Source organism: Rhinopithecus bieti, unplaced genomic scaffold (assembly GCF_001698545.2).
Source record: "Rhinopithecus bieti isolate Rb0 unplaced genomic scaffold, ASM169854v2 scaffold_62241, whole genome shotgun sequence".
Lineage (NCBI taxonomy): Eukaryota > Metazoa > Chordata > Mammalia > Primates > Cercopithecidae > Rhinopithecus > Rhinopithecus bieti.
The window spans coordinates 296,731-305,615 of NW_016823697.1; positions in this window are offsets into that span (position 1 = coordinate 296,731).

Consider the following 8,885-nt stretch of genomic DNA (forward strand, 5'->3'; position numbering starts at 1 on the left):
AACAGATAAAAATAGTGACAAATGTTGTCTATATCATATATGGTAGATAACATGATTCCAAACTACTTCTAATATGCTTTAGTGTATGTTAGATTTAGGAAAAGCAAAGACCACATTTCCCAGACTTGCTTCCAACTGTGTCCCACATTTAACCTGCCTTACACCAAATATATAAATCCAGGCAAGAGGTAGAGTGAGGAGAAACCAGTGTTTTTGCAGCGCAATTTTAGAAGCTTTTTTTTTCCAGTGGCAACAGTGACAGTGTCCCAGCTGGCTACTAGCTGTGGGTGCTGCGAGACCAGGCATAAGTATGTCTTTTTGTTGGCACCCAGCTGAGCTGCTGGTCTTGGAGTCAACAGGGTAGAGGGGCAGTGGCTCCCTAGTTCCTCATCATCCTGACTGTGGTGGAAGCACTTATCTGATAGACTAATTCTGGGAGATAACCTAGCACTTGCTTCTCTAATTCTAAACATTTTGTAAGCACCCATTTTCCTATGATAAATTCCTTCCTGCTTAAACCAACTGCAGTGTTTTCTGTATTTGCAATTGAATTGTAAAAGATCTACTATCCCTTTTTATTTGTAACCTGTGTTTTAAGATATGTCTTCTATTTATTTTTTCCAGACTCTAAGTTAGTTCTCAAAAATGACCATCCTCTTTTCTCATTAATCTATGTAGTTGTTTTCACTTGGAAATCAATACTTTTCAGTTGTCTGGAGTCTTCCTATGTTAGAATAGAATCTCGTTAAGCACTATGATTCTTTATGGAAGTCATTGTCTTCGCTCTTCTCTGGCAGGTCTATGTTCCAGAGCCCCCAGGAATTATTCTGCTTTGTCCTTCATCCTCCAGTTGCTCAGTTCTTCTTAGGTATGCTGTGTGGGTTTTGTTTGTTTGTTTGTTTGTTTTGTTTTGTTTTTCCCCTACTTAATAGTTCTGTTTACCCTGAGTGGTTGGGGCTGGCTGGTGCTAGGAGCATATAGTACTCTACTCTGATAGGTCTGCAATTTACAGCAAATTGTCAGTTCTCTATTGAAACCCTGGGAAATCTCTTCTGCTCTTTCTTGTCTCCCAATCTGTAGGTGTCAGCCTTCTCCAGTACGTGCAGCTGCCTCAGAGTTCTGCTGGGCCTGCAAGACTTCGCACACCCTCTCAGGACAGCAGGCATTCAGAGATGCCGCTGTTTCTTAAAGGCATCCACAGTGCTGCTGTCTCTGACCACCCTATTAGACAGGCTTCTCGGGTTTTCGGCCCTGTCCAGTGTTTTATTCAGGAGAGTTGGAGTGCAGAGATCATAGATAACATTTTCATGCTTCATCACTCATGGCAACCATTTAACGCCATCACTGGAAAATATGCAACAAATAAAAACTGAGTGATAAGAAACCTAATTTCGGTTAGGACTGCATTCACTTGCATGTACCAGGAACCTGATTAGGGTGTGTGTTATCCTCTGACTGGATTTTAGGCAGTTTTTATAATTAGGAGTCTCTACCAGAGGTAGGCAACTAGGGGTGTCTTCTACAAGCCTCAGGAAAGACAGGAAGTGGCTGAGAAAGTAATGCAATTTTCATCTGCTTTGGCCGTTAACTGAAGGATCCTAAAACAGGGTTGGTGCAAAAGTAATTGCAGTTTTTGGACAATGAATTTTAAATCATGATAACTCAAAAGCATTTATTAATTACAAAAAATAGAAACCATTACAATAAATACATTTTTTGCCAATGAGAAATAAGTTCATTTATTCCTATAGCATAAAAATCTGTGCTTCAGTATTCTTCAAACTCTTGGAAAGAATTTTCTACATTCTGCTGGTTGTGGAAGGGTTTTCCCTGCAAAAACTTACTGAGATGCTTGAAGAGCAGTAGTTGGTTGGTGAGAGGTCAGGTGAATACGGCAGATGAGGCAAAACTTCACAGCCCAGTTTGTTCAACTTTTGAAGCATTGGTTATGTGATATGTGGTTGGGCATTGCTGTGGAGAAGAGTTGGGCCCTTTCTATTGACCAATGCCGGCTGCAGGCACTACAGTTTTCGGTGTGTCTCATTGATTTGCTGAATGGCTTCACCAGGATTCAGAAAGCTGTAGAGGATCAGACTGGCAGCAGACCACCAAACAGTGACCATGAACTTTTTTTGGTGCCAGTTTGGCTTTGGAAAGTGCTTTGGAGCTTCTTCTCAGTTCAATACTGGGCTGGTCATCGCCAGTTGTCATATAAAATCCACTTTTTGACACACATCACAATCTGATTGAGAAATTGTTCATTGTTCTTGCGTAGACTAAGAAGACTGCATTTCAAAACAATGATTTTTTAATTTTTGCTAAGCTCATGAGGCACCCACTTATTGAGCTTTTTCACCTTTCCAGCATACTTCAAATGCCGAATAACTGTAGAACGGTCGATGTTGAGTTCTTCGGCAACTTCTCCTGTAGTTATTAAGAGGATGGGCTTCCATGATTGCTCTCAGTTGGTCGTTGTCAACTTCTGATAGCTGGCCACTACATTCCTCATCTTCAAAGCTCTCGTCTCCTTTGCAAAACTTCTTGAACCACTACTGCACTGTATGTTTGTTAGCAGTTCCTGGGCCAAAAGCATGGTTGATGTGAGTTGTCTCTGCTGTTTTACAATCCATTTTGAAATCAAATAAGATTGATTTAATCGAGTTTACTTTTTGTCTGATATCACATCCATAGTTTAAAATAAGCATAAGGTAAATAGCAAGTAATAAGTCATTAGAAAAAAAAAAAAAAAAACCATAAAGTGAGAAATGCACATTAAAATGATGTATAACATAACCACATTTATTTAAGAATGTATTCCAATATCAAATGGCACATTCCAACAATACAAAAAAAACACAATTGCTTTTGCACTCACCTAATACTTCACTTCTTATCTGAGGAGAGCCATATCCCAGTCTATTCCTACCTCCTTTTCCCTAGACTTTCCTTTCCTATCTTTTTTTTCTTTCTTTCTTTTACTTTTGGAAAGATTTGTGTTGATTGTTGTCAGGGAATCCCCCACAGACAAAAAAAAAACTCCATGAGAATTATCCTGCCACATGGGTGGAGGAGATTTTAATTGAGACAGCTCAGCACCAAACAAGGAATCAGGAGGACTCTGTAGTATATGTGGCAAAGATGTCTAATTTCTCCCTCTACCAATCCTCCTTTTCCTTTTAGTAATAGAAGCCTGTGGATTCTAGCTGAACACTTGCTGCCTAGCCAGAGATGACATTTTCCCCCCCATCTTGTAGTTGACCACGACTGTGTGCTATTGTTCTGGCCATGAGATTGATATGGAAGTAATGTATGCAATCTCTGGTCCTACTTTAAAAAAAAAAAAAAAAAAAAAAAAAAGGGAGAAGTGCTTGGCCTTTACTTTCTCTTTCCCCTTTGCACTGACTGGGATATGGAAGTGGTGATGATGAACCAGCCATCACAATGCCGATGAGGACAACATCTGGCTGATGTTAGAACAACATAATAGAAGGAACCGAGACCCTGTGTGGCCTGGTGAAACAGAAATTCCTCCCTGTCCTGGAGGAATCAAACTTGAAGGTCAGCAAAGTTTTTTTTATGTAAAGGGCCAAATAATAAATAATTCAGGCTTCGTAGGTCACATATTGTCCCCATCATACATCCTTGTTTTTACAACCATTTCAATATGTAAAAATGATTCTCACCCTGAGGACTATACAGAAAGTCTGGCACCAAATTTGGCTCACAGGTTACAATTTTGTCGACTCCTTCTGTGGATAATGTTACATGGGAGAGAGATAACATCTATCTTTTCTGAGCCAATGAATTGTAAGATCCTTTGTTTCAGTACTCTTAACAAATATGGTGTATAGCCATGCAATTAATGATTTATAACAAAATATATTCTAGGAAAGATTTTCCATAGAGAGGGAGTGGATCTCTCCTGCACGGCAAAACCCAGACATATAAAACATCCCTTGTCTTCAGAGCTGTCATGTACTGCACAACTTAATAAGGTACCACTCACCTTTTAGACATTGTACATTTATACATCTGTTACAAGTTTAAGGCAGATGGCAGTAAATCATCTTGTACTAAAAGATATAAAAAACACAATGACAGATTTTTCAGCCTATGGAAGTAAACTGTATTCAGAAAGGCGGTTTTTCTGAACAGTAGTCTCTGATAGTGAACTCTTTGATCTCCATTGCCTAAGGTTAAAACAGTCTCCATTAAGTAAGGTTAGTTAAAAAATAATGAATTTCTTCCCTTAAAAATATAAGTTGCTTAGGAAACTCCAGCTTCATGTAATTTTTTAATTAGAAATTCCAAATTTTAAATACCACAATATTTTGTATCACAGATGCCTCTCTAAAATAAATTTACATGATGAGACCCTGTCTCTAAAAAATAAAATAAATAAAATAAAATAAGCTATTTTAAAACTAGTTATTTAAATTGAACAATGTGGACAAGATATACTAACAGTTTCTCTAGGACTGATCACCCATTATTCCATGAATAATAGAAATTTCTGATAAGAATGTTGCTTAATAGAGATTTTCCTATGTTATCTCTGCGGTTCTAGTGGGTGGCAAAGGCAGCCATCCAGGTAGGGCACTGTAAAGGCGTGGCCTTAGTCATTTACACTAGGACAATAAGAGACCCTCTACAAGTGTGTACCTGGATAATGTGTAATGGCTGCTCTTGATGCCTTCTCCACTCACACTTCATTGCAAAAAATTGAATGAAATCCAAGTATAAAGGCATAAAGGACACAAATCTGGATCTAGTAGCTATTTGCTAACTTTTTGGATTTCTTAGCACCTTTGAACAACTTTCTGTGTTAGGGGTACGTTCACCTTATGAATTCCGCATCTCACTCCAGATGTCCGTTGCTCATTTCCCCACCTTCCCTTGTGGCCAGGATGGCAGGTGACTCAGCCCATTAAAACTACAGGCAACAGATTTTGAATTGGAAGCTAGTGACACAAATATTGGCACCTCACTGAATCCCTTTGATGGGGGTGGTAAGAGCTAAGGCCCATTTCTTCATGGAAGCAGTGGCAGTTTGAGTGTCAGGATCCATGCTGCAAACCAGGGAGTCTGTGCCTAGTGGAGGAAGAAGCAACCAGTTATGTGGTATGATTTTGGACATTGTTCCTGGTTGTCTACCCCCTCCAAAGCTTTCTCTGGCCATTCAGGAATTGTACACATTAACTAACAACCTCCAGTAAATTCCTTTTGTGATTGAACCAGTGGAGTTGGTTACTGTTATTTGTAGCTATGTCAAAGGATGAGGATCTGCTGGAAACTGAGTTACCACTTCCTGGAAGTGGCACAGATATCAGCAATGTAAACAAATGACTCTAATAGATCATTCTCCTATTTCTGACACTTTCACTTTAAACATCTCCCTAGATTAAAGCAGATTTCTCTATTTCACGCTTCTATTAAAGGACCACAGAAGAATCTCTAGAAGGGGTCTGAGATTCCAGGTCCTTACATAATATTCTTTTATCTCATGGATTATTAATATGACTATTTTCCTTACGCAACGCATTTCAATGTTATTGTGCTCCTCTTTGATGACCAGCTGCTTGAACTGAAAATAATTGCATCTGCAATCCTTTGCTTAAACTGCCTTTACTTAGTATTGTTGCTTTTTTCCTCTATTTGATATTCAGTTTTCTATAAATAGGTCAGGAAAAATGTGTCCTTTTGTATTCCAAATAAGGCAAAGGTTGTAATTGGATTTCTCTGAGCCCATCATTTCTGCCTTAAGGAAAATATTATATAGGATGGGAGCACTCCCTCTGTTTACTGGAGTATGATCTGTTAGTCTCTGCAGGGGCTGGCTGCAGCGTGGGAATGAGAAATGGCCAACCACCCCCATCACCAAGTGAGCATTAATGTTTTGAATAATTAAAGATTCCCACCTTCAGGTAGAAGGCTGAAAAAAGAGTGGGTAATATCTAGTAACTGTTATGCATTGCATTTGATATGGAATAACCAACATGTAAGAACTGGTCTCTATCTCTTGGTATCCTGAAAAGTTTCTTATTACAATAAAAAATTAAAGTACAATTTAACCTGAAGAGAAGGAGTAGTCTCAAATTGGGAAGACCCTCAGACACAAAGACACATTCTATTTTTCTCAAACTCCAGTTTAGGAGTTCATTCTACCCTACATAGTCCATGTGATTCAAAGAAACCCCATAACTAGTCCTGATTAGTCTAAGCCAGTAGTTCTCATTTTAGAATGCACCAATCAGAGTTACCTAGTGGGGTTCTTACATCACAGATCACCTGGTCCTAACTTCAGAGTTTCTGGTTCACAAGAATTTGCATTTCAAACAAGTTCCCAGATGACACTGGTGCAGCTGGGGCAACATTTGAGAACACTTTGAGAACCACTGGTCGAAGTTGATTCTATTCCCTTTTGTAATGGTTCAGGAACCTGGTTAAGGAACAGAGGTTTTGACCAGTTGAAATCCAGCATCTCCCTGGCAATGGTTGTTTGTCTAGGTTTGGAATCCTGACCTAGCTCTTAGCCTGTATGAGAGGAAGTGTTACTATACTATGACTAGGAGAAGCCCACTGCACACTCCCACTGGACCGATTTAGCAAGCCTATAGTTCCAGCTGCTACTGGAAGTCATCTTTGACTACAAAGGAATCCATCTTTGGAATGATTACAATGGTAGGGATGTCAGAGCAGGCTAACCCCAAGTCTGTCCAAACTTGGGATGCCTCATTATGTGAGATGATAAATACTCTTCTTGGTAAGCATGTCTAGGCTGGGATTTCTTTCCCAGCCCTCAAAAGCCCTCTAATGGACTCAGTTACCCAGGAGAGATGTGCCTATATGTGCAGTTCAATAAGAGACAGTTTGAAGAAATGTGACGAGTGGGTCAAATAGTAGTTTTCTTGCAAGTACTTTGGTTGAAAATCCTAGACTTACTTTCATCTACCTTTATCTTAGAAAAACAGAAAACTAAAAGTTGTTCTCTTTCTTTCTGTCTGGGGGGGGGGGGGATGCTTAGATTTCAGTTTAGAGAGGTAGTAGTAAGGAATAAAAATATGAAGGACAGAGAGAGAAAGAGAATTCCAGACAGAGGAATGAGCAATCAGTCAGGGGACAGATAATAATAAACCTGTCTGTTGAGTTAAGGAATTTGAACTTTGTTTCTCCATGGTGAAGTCAAGAAAGACTTCTAAAGATGGCTGTGACAAGTTACTCTGGTGGTAATGGAGTGAAAGAGACGGATATTGTACACAGGAATGCTTATAGGACGCTGCAAGAATAGTCTCAACCCCAAAAATGAAGAGGAAACTCGTGGATGTGAGACAGAAAAGACTCTTTAAAGGACTGTTGAGATATGGGAGTGAAGAAGAAGAATCTCGTGGATTTGTGCCTGGTTAATTGGATGCATGTAGTGCCAGGATAGGAAGGAAGAAGAAGAAAAAGTCTAGAGTATCTCACTTTTCTCTAGCTTCCTTCATCTCTACTGCTACTACATACCATCATCTCTGACCTGGGCTTCTGTCATAATCCACCCTTTGATTTTCTCTTATCTCCTCTCTCTCTCTTCCAAACTGTTCCCCCGTGACATTTTCCAAGTAAAATTGTATTCCAATCACCTGCTTAGAACACTCCGGAGGATTTTCATGGTTCTCCCATCAAAGACAAATGGCTTTAGGGGATCTCTATGCCCAAGTCCCTCATGCACTTTTGTTCAGATTCACAGAAGCTTTGCATATGGTGTGTCTTCCATTTGGTCAGTTAACTGTAACCTGTTAGATCTTATTTCAAGTATGACTCTTAGGAAACCATGATCCTCCAATAAAAAGTAAATTCCTTTACAACAAAGAGCTGGGTCCCTTTCCTTCACACAACTTATATCAGTTTGTACTTCATTATCAAGTTTATTTTATCTGTGTGCCTTCCTCATTTGACTTCCAACTTCTTGAGCAAAAAGTCTGTCTGATTTTGTTCACGCTGTTTCCCTTGCATCTAACACAGAGCCTGCCATGTAACAGGAGCTCAATAAATATTTGTAGGATGAACTTATCTTAGGGGCAAGATTATGAAGGGTTTTTTTTTTTTTTTGTATGTCAGGGACCGAGACACTTGCAGGGAACCCATAGAAGTATCTAGTAGCCAGTTTTATAAGAAGGTAGCTTCAAAATGTCAAAAATGAAGAAAGAGGTTGAAATAGCTGAATATTTGAAATAGGATTTCATAACTTTACTTGAAAATAAGCAGTTACTAATACTAGCTTAATCTGCCAACAAGAGTTTTTTAAAACTGAAACAAAGAAAATGTCAAGATTAATTGAACACTTTACAAGGAAGCATACTAATAAGCTGGCAGAGATTTTATACTTCTGAAATTTAATGGGAAAGTTTAAACACGGTAATCCTGTCACTGAAATGTTTAAAAAATATGATCTGAAGGGAGATGCTGTGTTTCAAAAAAAGTGCACAAATGATTGCAAAATCTGATAAGCTGAACACTAAGGAAGAAAAAATTTAACCTAATCCTCTATACTGGAAGTTATTAGTGAATAATGTTAAGAATTTCAAATGAATTAATTTCTTTATTCCATTAAGTTATGATATGGTTTGAGAAGAGTAAATCAGATAACAAGAATGTCAAAAATCAAGAGACTGCTTACCACAAGAGTATAAAAGCATCAAGAAAAGGACACTTTCCTGTTAACTCATTTAAGTTGTATTTTTTTAGAAAAGTCCCCCAAACAAGGGAATGATAACAATATAGCAAGAAAGTAGTGTTGATTCAGACATATACTTTATAGTCCATTTCCCACAATTAATTAGAAATGGGAACAATATAGAAGGACCTAAGGGAAAAGCTGCAAACTCCACAGCAGTTGGTATAAT